General features: G+C 33.3%; 2 long non-coding RNA genes across 2 annotated transcripts; both read right to left on the bottom strand.

Annotated features, from left to right (window-relative positions):
- Window positions 1-452: 452 nt before the first annotated feature.
- On the bottom strand, window positions 453-9,944 carry LOC127850100 (uncharacterized). Its single transcript, XR_008035055.1, has 2 exons — window positions 9,816-9,944; window positions 453-3,048 (listed from the first exon to the last, which is right to left on the bottom strand). It is a non-coding gene; the product is annotated as an uncharacterized LOC127850100 (long non-coding RNA).
- Window positions 9,945-12,700: 2,756 nt separating this feature from the next.
- LOC127850101 (uncharacterized) lies at window positions 12,701-15,626 on the bottom strand. Its single transcript, XR_008035056.1, has 2 exons — window positions 15,495-15,626; window positions 12,701-14,463 (listed from the first exon to the last, which is right to left on the bottom strand). It is a non-coding gene; the product is annotated as an uncharacterized LOC127850101 (long non-coding RNA).
- Window positions 15,627-16,984: the final 1,358 nt, after the last annotated feature.

The following is a 16,984-nucleotide window of genomic DNA, read 5'->3' as shown; positions in this document are numbered from 1 at the left end:
ATGAATGTGAATAACAGTGTTGGGATATAAAACTGGAATGAAACTGGTGAGACTGCATTTTCGATTTCGTTAAAATGTCGAATAACGCGATATTTTGTTGAATAATTGATTGATTAAATTTAAGAAAAGAGTAAGTGAATTGTTCTTTAACTGTTCAAAGGAAATTGATGTTGAATTAAAAGGGTAATTTCTGTGATGAATAAGTCGTTCCTTTGTCGGTCGATCAAAGAATGTCTATCCACAAGGTATTGCCTGCTTTTATCCAGTGCTTTAAAATGGAAAAGGTGGATGGTGATCAAGAAATGTGTCCAATATTTTAACTGGTCATGGAAGCAAATTAAACTTTACGAAAATAAACATAGTTATTACACAACTTCGGTGAGTAGAACAATAGATCTAACCTAGATATTGGCTAAGACTGGATGTAGACGCCATTTTTTTCCAGTTGAACGTCACGCGCACACATTCTGAGGGCCGAATATAAATAATCGGCCCTAGGGCAGAATATTTATAATGACCCCGCAATGGTGATAATAGCATGAACAACTGTACAAATTTGTTACTATATATAGTAAGGTATGTATTATATAACGTATAAAATACCTATCACATGTACACTCGGCGGAATAGCCGAGAGGGCTATTGCGTTTTTACTCCAGCCTAACTCCACGACTCCGAGGGTCACTGGTTCGAGCCCTGGTACCGGCTACTTTTTTTCCTTTTTTTAAATTTTATTCTAGATTTTTGACTGGAGCTTTTAAGATCCAATGTTTACATTTATCATTATAAAGCATTTAATGACTAACTTCAAAATATGCCAATCTGTGAAAAGGCCCCTTTAATCACCATATGCAAGTTCATTAGATCTATTTGTTTTTAAAACTGATTCTAGTTAATGTTCATACATTTTTGTTTGATACTGTAGTTATATGTTTAATTCCGCAGATCAAAAGTGGTTTTGGTTTCATAGTGTGTGTGTTTTACTTTATATTAACTACGGTCATAATTCATGTAATGTGTATAAAAGTGTCGTTTATTTAATGTGAATAAATAAGATTATGTAATCAATGTAAGCATTTGTTTGCTATTGGTCTCTTATAATTATATGAATACATGTTGACCATATTAAATCATTATTGACTATGCACAAGTACATGAATGAATATGATATGCAAGAATAAGTCAGTTGAATAGATGAATTGAAACAAGTACGATACCGCAGTGAGCATTATTACTTTATTTAACGATGATTATTAAAGGGGCCGTCCAACAGATAAAGCGTCGTATCGACGCGAAACGATATTTTGGGAAACTACGAGGATTGCTTATAAAGCTATAAAATACATCCGCTCAAAACATGAGCGAGGATGGTCGAGTGGTCTAGGCGGAGGCTTTATACTCCAGGACTCCAGGGGTCCGTGGATCGAGCCCTGGTGAGGTTTACTTTTTTCCTTTTTTTTAAATTGTATTCTTTTTTTTACACGAGATTTTTAGTTCAAATGTTTAAATTTATCAATATAAAAGCATTTAATGACAAGCTTCAATACATGCCAAAATCTGTTGGACGGCCCCTTTAAATGTTACAATAAGCATCGAATAGCCGAGTTTGTTGCGCGTTACACGCAAATAAGCTTTTGCTAATTTCAAATCAGTAACGGAGCATATTATGCGAAATAATAACAGGCAAAGAGCTATAAATCGCGTAGAAATATGTAAACTGTATTAACTAGACACCCCTGAACATCAATTTCAAAGTACATTATCCTACCCGACTGCTCATTTCAATGAATGAATGACCGTCTAAATAAAAGAGAATCGGAAGATAAATCAATATCACAACTTTTTCAAACAAACTAAGACATGTGCGAATGTCTAATGTTTTATGTATTATTAAACATCACTAGCTACCTAATAGTCGCAGAAGGCACACATGCGAGCCTATTACTAGTGATATACGAAAACAGGTAATAACAAGATATGTGTTTGTCAGAAACACTATGTCCACTACTGCGCCGCTTTGAAGCTATGTATTTGACTTTTGACCTTAAAGGATTACCTTGACCTTTCACCACTCAAAATGTGCAGCTCCATGAGATAAACTTGCATGCCAAATATGAAGTTGCTAACTATCTTCAATATTGCAAAAGTAATGGCAAAATGTTAAAGTTGGAGCAAAAAAACAAACCTACAACCAACCAACCAACCAACCAACAGACAGGGCAAAAAAAATATATCCCCCACTATGTGGTGGGGGACATAAAAAGCCAATTACTGTTCATATACGTAAAGAGGTCTGTATACCGAGCCGATTACTGGCCTTTTAAATAAAATAGTCTGTCAAACTACAGAACATATAAACGGTCATATTCGTAAACACGTTCGCCTTGTGGATATGTTCGATAAAAATACTTTGTAAAGGCTACATAAGACATATTCTCGAACAACTCAATATTTCAAACGTTATTACATTAAAATTTAGTTGTGAGTACTATAACCTCTGCCGAAGTGAAAATAGTAAGTATCTTTCAATGTTACTTCACTTAACTTTCATTATTGACACAATAAACTCGCAGTTTATTTAATTTTCGGCTTGCAGCTGGAAACAACGACTTTGTCCACTTTCTTATCTGTTGTGTACCTCCGAACAAGTTCGGCGACTCCTTCAGGTGTCACAATATCCGTAGCTTTTCCCGCGAAGAAATCCGCGCCTTCACATAGCGCATGGTACACAATCGCAGCACAACTCCTTGTCATAATATCCCATTTGCATGACCCCGATAGGTACCCTTGGAACCAAACCTTAATATTTCCCTCATTCAGGCCAAGAAGATAAAATGTCTCGGTTGGCGATGCTTGGTTGTGATTTATCTCGGCATTCAGGCTCTCGAACCATTTCGCATTAGTTCCTATTGCCGCTTGGACTAAATCTTCCATCCGAGTTTCAGGCCACCAACTTATGTATGTCCCATCTTCTAGCTCCATTGAGATGTGGCCAAAGCTTTTCTTCGAAGAACTTTTCCAAAGAAATACTTTTACTACCATGATGACCTGAAATTATTTACACAACGAGTATAATTACAAGAATAAAAAATACATTTGTCATTTGAATTAACCAAGACATGGATTATTAAGCCCATGTTTTAGATTACATTTCTGTGTATGTATATATAAACATGCATTAACTGTATTTCACATACCGGAAAACTAAATAGCAATAACAAGTATTTTGATTCAATAAACATCAAACACAGTTTATCAATATCACATGTAAATAATAAACAGTCGCTTCCTGATTCAACTGCCCGCCGAAAATACTTAACTCATCTTATTTCCCGTTTAATCGCTTTTATGCAAATAATAACTTTGTACATTAATGCTATGTTTCGGCGTCGATGTATGACAAGTCTCATGATTATAAACATCAGGCGTTTTTTTTTCAATTTTGAAGAAACATAATATGGCATTACCAGGGTGCGTGATCACGTAACTTTTTGAGGTTCCGACTTTTAACCTTTTCGGATTTAAACGACGGTAAGTGGTGCTTTATTTCAAATAACTTTTAAAAAACAAGTTTTTTTTAAGAATTTCAACTAGTGCATAAAAGACAGCTTTTTATGCTGCTTATGAAAATTTGAAATACATCAGAGATCCTTTATTTAATAAGCATGTGTTCTTGTTAAAAAAATCCATTTTTACTGCATTTATTGTACATGATTATGTGTCACGTACGTGAAATTTTATCACCGATTTCAGACGTATTCAATGATTTATTCTTATAACTTAGGATATCGGCACAAATTGCAAGAAAACCTGTCTTTTATTCACTATAGTTTTTTGCAAATGTATTTAAATAACTTGAGAATATCAGAAAAAAATAAAGTTCTTAACGTCGTGATAACATTCCGTCCATCCCGTGTGTAAACCAATGAAAACCCCGTTTATTCTGCACCCTGATTACTTAAAAAACAACCTTTTGGATGACTGCACTTTGAAGTAAAAAGCTTACTTACACTTAGCTTTTGTAAAAAGCTTACTTACACTTAGCTTTAAAAAAAAATCATATTAATAAATTATGGTATAACATGATTTTATGTAAATACTTGACAATCCAGACAAGGTTAAAAAAAACGGTACATTTCGACGTAATTATTGTTTTGTTTCGATAAGGGATCCCTGTTTTCAGAGTTAGTACAGGACCCACTACGGTAAATAATATAAACATGCAAATCTTATCAATATTTACCCCCCCCCCCCCCCCCAAAAAAAAAAAAAACGAAATTTTTGAGCATATTGTATTGTTGATTGAGGGGCCGTCGTTCGCGATGGAGCTACTTATTCATTATTTGACTTTTTTTTTTAAATCTAGCAATATGTTAAGATACAATGGCATTTTAAAGTATTTTGTTAGCTCGAAATTGTCGTCTAATTCCGTGACACGCAACCATTAAAAATGGTTATTACGAGACCAACTTGTTATTGACGCACGCTCGCTGGCCCGCACATTATAACCGGTTGCTCATTATGATTATTACTCGATTGGTCATTGCCAGCTTGGGGTCTACTTAAATTTACCCCGGGAACTCTTAAGTATACTTAAATGTTCACTGGGTACGGAAAATATACTAAAACCCCTAATTGGTCGTTGTCGGCTATTTTGTTCAAATTAATTATCTTCATATTTATGTCAATATTCCGTACAATGGCATATTTATTATCGAAACTCCTCCTATAAAGGCAATTGTGTTTCGTATTCCTTAGCGCGATTTAAGACCTCAGAGGAATAAAACTCGGGTACAATCAAAATTAGCCGGGTACGTGTTAGAATATTTTCCGTACCCGGTGTACATTTAAGTATACTTAAGAGTACACGGGATACTTTTAGTAGTACCCGAGCCGACAATGACCAATCAAGCATTACTTAAAGCCGAAATTGTCCATTAAAATACGGCTTATTATTGCTTTTGTCCCTTATCCCCCGCCCCCACTCACCCCCCCCCCCCCAAAAAAAAAACAACACAAAACTACAACAACGGTCAAGATGATGATGATGAATTATTTCTACATATCTTCGATGTTATATGACAAATGTAATATATAGTCGATATTTTTGGTTTAAGGTTAATAGTGGTTTTCTTAAAATCTGTCTGAATAAGTAATACTATTACCCAAATCACTCAAAAGTCGAAGACTGAATGCAAACTGTTGTAGTATTTTCTTTGAGATACAATTGTGTACACTCAGCCCACATCCGCACCGATAAAGATTTCAACGGAAGAGTATTATTAACATCATTAAACAAGTGCATTATTTACTTCACCGAGAGGTTAACTCTTTACATATGGTTTTTAGATAGCTTAAATTTCATTCGTTGATTATGAATGAAATTTATAAGTGCACAATACAAGTTGAGGATACAAACCACTCTGGATCAGCAGACGATTTATTGCACAAATTTGCGGAGGATTCCGGATATAGCGATGTGTCAAGATTGGATAAAAACACACTTCGATCGTTCTAAAAATTAATAGATTTGGTCACTTTCTAGACCTTTACGGCATTAGTTTCCACATTTACTGGTCTTTCAAAGTTGCAGATTAAAATGCACAGTATGGAGCCGTTAGACTTCTTGTAAATTCACTGTATCCATGTAAACCATGAATCCTCGGGCAAAACTCATCACGTAATATGGAAAGGACTGCTTTGTGTGATATCGACCCAAAGCTCGGAGCATACATATACCCAAACCCGGTATTCTAGCGGCATATCGTTTATGCCTCCTGGCTTTTGTTTACAAACAAACCTGGATAATTTTGGAAGAAAACATCGCTCGCTGCCAATATCAATCGATTCTTAGTAATTATTTGTCTAATATAGATTGATAATTTGAAGCACAAACAATAAAAACCATACTGAAATAAAAATTGAGCAGGGCTTGACAATAACTGTGATATTTATTTATGTTTGTGTCTTAAATTCAAGTTATTTAAAATGATATAAATATCATTGATTGTTGTTTTTGATGGCATGTAAGCTCTTTGTTTATTCAAGTTTTATTTAATTATAGTGTTATCTAACCTATTTACCATGGAAATACCCGACGTGATAATAAATAAGAATACTGGACAGTGTTGTTGTTGATGATGTTGTTGTTGTGACTTTTACAGTTAAAATTTATATATTTTCGTCATAAGTAATTCTGAACAAAAGGGAAAGTTAAATATGATTGTTTATTCAATAATTCATCCGATATATAATGTTGGTGTATACAAGCGAATGATTATTCCTCCAGTACCGCGAGAGTACCGTGTTGAAGGTTACTTGGATGATGCAATTCGTTTTTCTTAATTAAAACATTCGTAGACTTGAGCGACACATACATTATTTGCTGACATATGTTTAAAGAAAAGTAACAAAGAAAGAAAAACGTGTGTGTAATATTAGTTTTGCAAATGCGTGAACAAGAATTACAATATGCTTTATATTATATTACGAAGTTATATTGTTTGCCTATATAACAAACATAAAAGTATCTACTTTCCCAAAAGCTCTATGCACTTCTTGTGTGATCTCAGAAATAATGTATTACCTTTGATTAACTTAATAAATATTATTAAAATTATATTTAACTAAAGGTATTTTGCATAACTTTATTTTACTGAAACATATTGAAGAACCTGTTAAACTACCTGAATATTATTAGTAATCAAAAAGCAACTTCAGAGGAAAATGGTGTTATATGTTTAGTGGCATCGGTTTCTAGAAGGCAAATGCGACACGACGGTTTATGGAAGATGTTGACGCTTATTCCAAACCTCGCAACATTCTAAAAAACAGACAATGAAAAATCATTTAACTGTTTTGTTGAGGATAATATGTCACTATCAGTGACTTCTTTTATCTCTGCGTCGAGCTCGAACAAATGTTGCAAGGGATGCAGAGTTTCTGTTATGATGCGATCAGAGGACGCAAACATTTTGAATGTAGCGTGTCCTGTTCTGTGCCGTGATCGCCTTTTTCTTTCGTGCGTCGTCAAAATTTACCTTGTTAAACCACTAGAGGCCACACTAATTGACAACATTTTTCTTCATGATAATTATTCAGAACAATTTTCCTAATTATATATTGTCTAACTTCGAAACTGGGTCTTGTGTGGTAAAGAAGTGGGTCACCAGGTAAAATAAAAGAAACAAGCGTGTTAACACTCTAGATGCCACCCGTATAGCCCAACTTTAGAGAATATTAAAGTCAAAGAGAGTGTACTAGTCTATTATGATTTGCCTTCTTTACAAAACTCAAAAATCAATATTTAAGCAATGTTGATAAATAAGCTTTGAAACACACAACAACAACAGTATTTTAATGAATGACGAGCCTAAAAACTTTTGGGCAAATTTATTGTTGTTTTCTTTGTCAAATGGCTGATTTTATAGTCTTAATATATCACATCATTGCATAAAGATTACTGAGTCATGTCCTGATGCAGTCTTGTTTTTCGTTCAAATTAAGGGCAGGCAGAGGATACTATTCCTAATGGAAAAAACGTGTGCATGTTTCCTCGATTGGACATACAAACTCACAATTGAAGATTTCACAAAACAATATTTAAAATATATTATTAATATTTAAATAATGCTCATCATTTTGTGCACCTCTCATCAAGATCTATCACTTGATCAATAGAATTTTGTTAAATAACTTTAATTTTCACTTCCCAATTTAAGTTAAGACAAAGCAATTGTAATTGATCTGAATGATTCATGCGCTGTTTTGTCTGCTTAGAAAATATATTTTATTTAAAATATGTGCTGCGCACTCGGTCAGGAACGGATTTTTCGAGCGCCCGCAGATGATCATGCCCTCGAAAACGTGTATTATCCCTATAATGTTTTATATTATGTAAGAAGTACATTATAATACTTGCATTTGTTTTCACGTACTAGTATTTTCATTGATAGACAGTATTTATGTTTACTGTCACTCCGATGATATGTGTTAAGCAAAATGGAAAAGTTGCATTAAGTATAGAAATAAAATTAGTTTTATATATATACAAAATTGCATACACTGAAGTCTGTTTGCTTTACTTTTTATGTGTTCTATTTTAGATCACTAGATCTTGTAAATTATTTTCAATAGTCGCATAAAAGAGTTACAATTTTGTGTCAGCAAGTGTTCATACCTCTGTAAACTTGTTACTCCATTACAGTAGGGACATTTCATTGGCAGTACGACACAGACATCAGTCAGTGGTTGAAGAGGTATACGTTCAGAATGAAATTTAATAATAGCAGCATGGTGAAACAAATGTAAGATTTTAATTATTGTTATAAATAATATTTTGAAAGCACATTTCACCTATCGGAGACATGTGTATACTTTTTGAAGCTAATTGGTATTACCAATGTGCAATTTAGGCCAAGTTCTTTGTTGATAAATGCACGTTCCCTTTATGAATGCTTTTACAATTAATAGATAGCGTGTAATTATATGTTTCTTTTTTATTTACCCTAATAATAAATTATTGATCAAACTGATGAAACGCAGTTGTTTAATGTCCAGTCTATTTAGATTCCCTTCCTTTCAGTTGCCAAAAAGGTTGTATATGACTGTACTATTTGTTAAACACAATCTTCATCTTTTTAAACAACTTGAGCGCCCTCAGCGCATTGGTGATTTTCTTTCTAATGGCAAGGGCTACTTATTGCACTCGCCAAATTCCCTATGGATCTATACATGGCAACGTGACATTTTACACGAAATATTCAAAAACTGTTGTGTACGATTGCCCGGTTTAACCACTAGGCAAACTAGGCGGCCGCCTAGGGAGGCAAATGTATGGGGCGGCAGTGTGGCGCTTTCAGTTACGTAACAAATATGCATATAAAAATGCTGCCTTTAAGAAATTAATGGATTGAATAATATTTTAGTGGAATGAAGCTTTTCCACACATAATACTTAATAATTGTGTTTCCCTCTAGACCTTTGGCTTGTCATGTATATTTATGTATATTCATAAATAGCTGTAATCACAATATCGTGGATGCAATAGTTAACGGTAATTTATTGTTTCCTTCCTTCACCTACTTGCCGGTAGAACAAATATCCAAGGAAATCACATCATGTGTAAATAATGGAAATAAAAGCTAACAAATTGAATTGCTGGTTAGTTAAGTGGTTCTTTAAATTATATGATTAATTAATGCGTGTATCGATAGATGGTTGATACATTGTTGTTTTTTATAGCTACCAATATTAAAAACTTTATTCCACACTAACAATTGGAATAATACATCTATACTGAATTGTTTCAGTTAGTACATGTTCATGTTACAAACTCCCCAAATACGTTCTATACATATGCTATTGTCGGATTTTAATTTTTTGCACTGCGTTGTTTGCAAAGCAAAACACCTTTTGTACGTATACGTTTCAGTGCGTATACACTTGTTAACCGTTTACTGTAACTGGACACCAAGATAACAAAATACATCCCATTTCTTATTGTGTAATGCTTTTATTACCTGACACTTGTTAACCGTTTACTGTAACTGGACACCAAGATAACAAAATACATCCCATTTCTTATTGTGTAATGCTTTTATTACCTGGTCCTAACACAAGTTTTCCCTTTTACATAAGAACATAAACTTTAACGTAATGCTTACACAAAACAACGGGCTGACATTTAACGATGTACGATACTCATTATATTTCAGCTTAACATTGCTCACCCTACACACATATTTGTTTTCACTAAAGTAGAGTGAAACCAACTAGTTTACGATCATGCGACATGAAAAAGAAAATACACTCACCCTATAGTCCTTTTGCTTTGTAAGAATTACTTTATGTTCTACTTCGTGGTGTATTTTCATAACACGCCCGACAAGCACTTGACAATTACAACATTTCGTTTCAGCTGAGCTATGCTCGATCGCGTTTCCTCTTCTATTTATAGATTGGAAAACCCATTCGGAATTCCACGTATTTTCAAATGTAATATTGCGAGTGTCGTTGTTATGGGGGATTTTATAGTTGTTTTTGCATGATTGTATCGAGTGAAGCTTTACTTTATACGTTCCATAATGCGTAGCAAAACGTTTAAACGATGAACAAGAGCATGCGCAGTAAGATATTATTGATCAATATGCACGCGACACGTAGGCTTGATGCTGCACGGTCTGCCAAAAAGGGTTGGAATATCAGCAGATTTGAATTTTGGGATCTAGTTTACTCACGAATACACTTTTCAGTTGTACGATAAATAGTGAATTTTATTTTGTTGTATCGTTATCACTCTGGTATTTAAGTAAGTATTATGGGCTAAATAAAACGATGAACAAAGATGAAAACCGTAAAGAATATTATTTAAAAACAAACAGAAACAAAAACATTTGTCTTGATGGAAGGGAAAGACCGCAAATAATATTCATCACCAGAAATGTTGCACGTGATGAATATTCAGCTCAGTTGTTTAACAGAGCATTATTTAAATGCTCACATGCAAGATTTAAATATCTGTTTTGTACAACGGTAAAGTGTAAAACGCTTTATGTTCCGATTATACAAAATCGACATCCAAATAAATCAATTATGAATATACAGATATTTTCATTTGAATTCAATCAATGTTCACAGTACACATGTGGTACTGGAGGTTAATTAACAGTTTTCTAAACTTCAACAAGTTTCAATGTTTAAATACGAACATGTAACTTCTTAGTCTACAGATCTGACAATGAAGATAGCGCATATTAATAAAGTCTAACTCTTAATATGCATAATATTGTAAATCATAATATTGAATATAATAGATGTATCTGAAAGTAAGTCGATGAAAAACTCCATAAGCGTCTTGAATATTTTTTAAGTTGTACGATCAGTTGTAGTATAGTTACAACAAAGCCATGTGAAATATGTTTAACACCAGACTCTTGTAATACAAACCCTGTCTTACAGTATCTGTCTGTGTATTATATAAAGGCTCATTTTATTTTATTAGCCTACCGGTTAACTACGGGGACAAACAAAAAGAAGAATTTTGATTGAACTTACATCAGACACCGCTTATAAATAGTACATGCACATTGATAAACAAGCGACTCGCGATTATACGAATAGCCGCTTGACCGCCGCAATCATTTCCGCATAATCGCTTGTTTGTTAACGTATTAATTTCTATATTCGTTATATGTCTCGGCCTCAATGTATGACTTGATTAAAAATTAGAAACATATGGTGTAATTTGTTTTCAGCTTGTCGATGAAAATGTGAAAAGGCATCGGTTCAAAATAAAAAACGTTTTTTATTTGAATTCTATTTTTAGCTAACTCTCTAAATGAATAGGTCATCAGGTAAATGAAATATGGTATTATATGTGTATATGTATATTATTATGGGTTGTGCTGGTACGTGGACCAAGTAAGTAACCTTTATGTACATGTCATAGAGATTTAACATAACCGTCAGATAATAAGACAGAAACGCGAAACTAAAACACATATGGCGTTTTTGATCGTGTGGACATTGCTTGGGTGTAAGCTGAGTATTGGAATATTTTTTTGCAGAAAACTAAACAATCAATTGCGTAAAATCATGATTTTATCTATTAAAATAATTTGAAGAAAATATCATTTTGACATATTTTCTTACCCCAGATAGTTACATAATATAGTTAGGAGTTTTTATTAAAGTGAATATCAGACCAAACCTTAAAGGGGCCTTTTCACGTTTTGGTAAATTGACAAAATTAAAAAAAAGTTGTTTCAAATTCGCACGTTTTCGTTTTAGTTATGATATTTGTGAGGAAAAAGTAATACTAAACATTTGCCAAGCTCTAAAAGCAAATATATGCATCTTTTGACGATTTAAAAACCTGAAAATAATAAAGCGTTGCAACGCGAAACGATTGAATTATTTGGAGAGTTCTATCGTGGTCGTTATATTTTGGGAATATACGCGGATAGCTTATATAATATATTAAATACTCTCTACATTGCTTGAGCGCTGAGTGGTCTAAATGGATTATACTTTAACTCCAGGACTCCAGGGGTCAGTGGTTCGAACCCAGTTGTGGTTTACTTTTTTTTTCTTTTTTTTTTTTTTATTTTATTCTCGATTGTTTTACTGGAGCTTTTTATTTCCAATGTTTACAATTATCAATATAATGTATTTAATTGCAAACTTCAAAACATGCAAAAATCAGTGTAAATGCCCGTTTAAACAGTACGAAGCCTTTCATTAATTTGACAAGTTGACAATAGCTCAGGAATACGCCGCGAAACTTACACGCAAATTGTTATCGACGCACGAATTCTCGTCCGCCTTATATAAGCGGTTGTCCGTTATGATTAATTAAAGACGACATTTTCCGTCGAAATGCGTCTCATTATTGCTTCATATATTTCTGTCATTTTTACAAATGTACTGTAGAGTGAATATTTTTAGTGTTGCTTTTAATTTAAATTTAAGGGGTTATTTATGTTACTCACCAAAAACCCTTTGTTTTTATTTATGGCAAATTGGAATTCAATAGTGAAAGGTTTAAAATAATGAATAATAATTGTTGTGAACACCGTATTCCATTATTGCGTCTTAATTCTAAATACGAGTTTTTACAAGTATGATGCCGCATGACCCATTTAATGTAATTTTAAAAAGGTGACTTTATAAATGTGTATGAAGAAAGAAACTACAAATGTATTTTTGTTCATAATTATTACATAATTTCACGTGGGATCCCAAAACAGGCATATTTTCTTTCAACACAAATTTACGCATCAATGTTAACATTTTATAAATAACATGTTTAATTTACGAAATACACAATTCACAGAACGATATATACTCAAGTAATATTACAAACAAATCATCACATACGTTCAATAACACTATTAAGTATTAGACGTGTTTTGACATAATTTTTACACATGTTAACACAATTTTCAATTAACCACAAAGCACCGGCAAGTCTACATAACGTAGACTAATTTCCACAAAACATATGAACAAATGAAAATGTCAAATTCTTTTTCCAACTCGCCCATGTGTAAATTCGTTTCGCGTATCGGGAAACGCCGGTGGTATCTCGGTATGTATAGGCAATTGTTACGTTCACAGGTGTTAAGCGTGCGGCTATGATATTAATTACTAAAACATCATTTTGAATGAAAATAAGCATCGTTCCCACAGCCAGTATCGTGTTGTCCTCCACCGTCTATGTACACTGTAGTATATACACAACTATTGTCTTTTCTTACAGTCTCTGAGCTTCTGCACTCAACCGCTAGGGTTGATCCGTATAAATTAGGACAAAGGGAGAAATTCGGACAAAACATCCTAAATGAATTTTACGTCACACTAAACCTAGCCCCATGCCTTTAGCGCCTACAGCGCTTTGATTTTGGCAAATGGATTGTTTAATGTTTGTTCAAACACGGTTTACTCGATTTTCTACACTGTTATTTTTGGTCACGTCCGGGACATTAACCATTCAATAAAACTTGTATTACATTACACTAGGATGGAAATGTGAAAATTATTTTAATAGTATTGCGTAAAAAAGTATTACATAGGAGTATTGTTTAAACATTTTTGATTGATTGTAAAAAGTAATAATATGGATTACACACATACAAAACAATATGTCCACGTGTAAAAATGCGATGACATTTGTGATCGTTGTATATATTATTCAAAGCCACTTTATACTCAACATCAACAAATAATTCGTACAATATTTCGCAAAAAAAGTTAACACTTAGAAATAAGTGTTTCTCATAGCAATAGCAAACATTTCAACGCTTGATGTGATATGGAAACATACATTTAACGAGATACACAATGCACTTTTTTATTTATTTTGTGTCACAATATATTCCATATGAATTTCCCGCGACGATATCTGAACATTTCGGAAGCACAATACTCGCCACTTTGTTTTCAAACGATTGACTACTTGGTCATTATCACTGTCTCTCGAGAGATGAACCACGATACATAACCTGTTCGATAGGTGTGTGCATATTTGTTAGTTTATTCCGTTAATGCGTACCTCCTAACAAGTTCAATAACTTCCGCAGGTGAAATAAACTCGGATGACTTCTGTTTGAAGAAATCATGCCCTTCACTAAGTGCTTTATGAACTACCACAGCGCAACTCCTAAATATAATGTCCCACCGACAGGAGCCTTCAAGATGTCCAGAAAACCAGCTTTTTATTTTATTTTCATCTAAATACAACAGCCAATATGTCTCTGGTTCACATTTTTGCTCCTCAACTTCAGCATCGAGACTAGGGTAGCATTTCGCGAACGTCCCTTTAAAAGCATGAAATGGATCTTTCATTCGGCTTCCAGGCCACCAACTTATGTATGTACCGTCGTCCAATTCTAATGCAACGTGGCCAAAATTCAGTCTGGACGAGGAAGCGTTCCAGAAATGAACTTTCACTACCATGGTTACCTGAAAAAAATGAACATGTAATTTTGTTTTGAAGATGTTTATGTTGTCCGTATGCAAGTCCTTTTTGGAAGAGAGGTTGAAACGGCGTGTAAGGTTAAAATAGTTGATCGTTGTCTTTCCATATTACAAATAAGACAGCTCAATAACAATTGGTAATGCAATCGCATTAAATCGTCCTATAGAAAGATCATGTTTGAGCCAAAATGAGATGGGTACATGTTTGATGTTTATATTACAAAAAATAAATATATTCATATATCGGGTGGTTAGTGTGTTTTTTAATAATGTCATAAGTTTAGTGATGTTAACAGTTTCGATGGCTTGATTGGTTGCTTAGTTGATACATTAATGGGTGATTGGATGGGTCTACGAATAAATTGGTCGATGTATAAATGATTGACTACTTTACTGACGGACTGAACTCAAAACACTGATAATCGGAATAACAAACCGAACGATCGGCTAATAAGCTGACTGAATCACTAACATAATGATGTCATTTAAGATAAAAGTCGAAAGGTTAAAATTGAGGTCCCGTCGGTCCGCTTATTATTTTGCTTTTGATATATATGAGCCGTTAAACGTCCTTCCAAATTTACATTAGGGTTTACCAGTTTACATCTATGATTGTTTTACTATGAATATTACCATGTAACACAATCCCTGAGAACCTTTTTCGGATTTTAACTTTATACACTAAGTTGTTAATAAAGCACAACTCCATTTGAACGTTTACCTTACGGTACGTACGTTCAATCATATATTATTTATGAACACCAAAGCAAACAATCAATTTCATTTTTTATTTTGTTATACAAATACAACTTTGTTTTAACAATATGTTCTTTTTAGCACAAATAAGACCAAATTTAACGTAAGGCTTATACGAACATTGGAATTTAACCTATGAATGTATGATATGCATTACCTTTCAACTACACAATTCAAATCCGACACAACTGATTACATCTCAGTGTTACACTGCAAACTAGTAAAAACACCATGCGCAAATAAGAAGAAAATACACTCACCCCAAAGGCCTCCTGCTTTGTTAGAATGGCTCAATGTTTAACTGATTTGTTCAATAAATGTCCTGGCGTCTATTTGATGATACATATAGTTGTGTATATTTCGTGTCAGCTATGCTCGATCGCATGTCCTCAGATATTTATAGACTGGAAAACCCATTAAGAATCCCATAGATATTTGAAAATGTAATGTTACGATTGCGATTGCGAGATGTTTTGTTTTAGGGGGATTTTTTGCTTGTTTTGCACGAATGCTAAGAATAAAGTCATACATTGTTACGTTCCATAATGCGTAGAAACATCACACAAGTTGAACACGAGTTTGTGCAGTAAGATTTTATAGATCTATACGCACGCGTCATTTACCATAATCTGTTGTTTGCGTGATTTCCGCATGCAAAATAATACATGAATTTGCAATTTCAGTGTAGTTGGATTGCTGTGACTGGTTTACTCATATGTACATATTTACTCGTCTGTTAAACGATAACCTTTTTAATTAAATATTTGTATCGTTTTCGCGCTAAAATTTGTTTCCATATCATGAAATTAATTGATAAACAATCGAATTGAGAAGCGTTAACAACCCATAATATACAAACTAACAGAAGAACACAATATAATAAAAAGGATGTTAGTTTATATGTGTAGTTTTGCTACGACATACATATTAAGCATATTGATAGTTACTTTAGTTTGTATATATAACATGGCAAAGTAGGCGACCACTAATAGCATGAAAATCAACATTCTAAATGTGTCCGTATGATTAACTTGCAAAACTGTTTTAAAGAAGTGAAGACATATTTTTGTATAACAACTCGATATTGATTTCATCCTGCCTGTAGTGTATGTTTGTATTAAGTTTATTGTCGTATTGCAGCTTTTAATTTGTATGTTTTAAGCGATTGGTCTTTTGCCATAAATACAAGTCTAGTGCAAAAGAATTGATCTTGAGTTCTGGAGGTTCAACATTACTATATTTTGAAAATAATCCATAATTAATCTTACATATTAATAACTTATGAGAATGGAATGAAATTGACTAAATGGAGATACAGAAGGGCATCTAAAATTGATTCAAACCTATCTTAAATAAAGTGAAATTACCTAGATTATGTTTGAACAACCATTAGCGCTTGTTTTTCCTAATATTCATCATAATTTGGCCAAGCTGCAGACAAAGCACTTTAATATATAAAATGGGTCACATTTTCGTAATCTTCTCTACATACTCTAAAAATTGCTAACACATGTGAAATTTAAAAAAGCCATGTTGTTATAACAACTAAGCGAGAATAAAAATGCTTATGACTTTTGTATGATGAATATTATCTTAATGTTCACGGCTAAAGCACATACATGTGTAGACATTATTCCGTGCTTAAAGTGTACGTCAGTTCCATTGATTTTAGCAGGCAAATTTAGGTACTGTGTTTATCACTTTTTATTACAAAATACGATAACATAAAATATAATTATAATTCACAGCA

Source organism: Dreissena polymorpha, chromosome 11 (assembly GCF_020536995.1).
Source record: "Dreissena polymorpha isolate Duluth1 chromosome 11, UMN_Dpol_1.0, whole genome shotgun sequence".
NCBI lineage: Eukaryota > Metazoa > Mollusca > Bivalvia > Myida > Dreissenidae > Dreissena > Dreissena polymorpha.
This window is presented reverse-complemented; position numbering and strand designations above follow the sequence as displayed.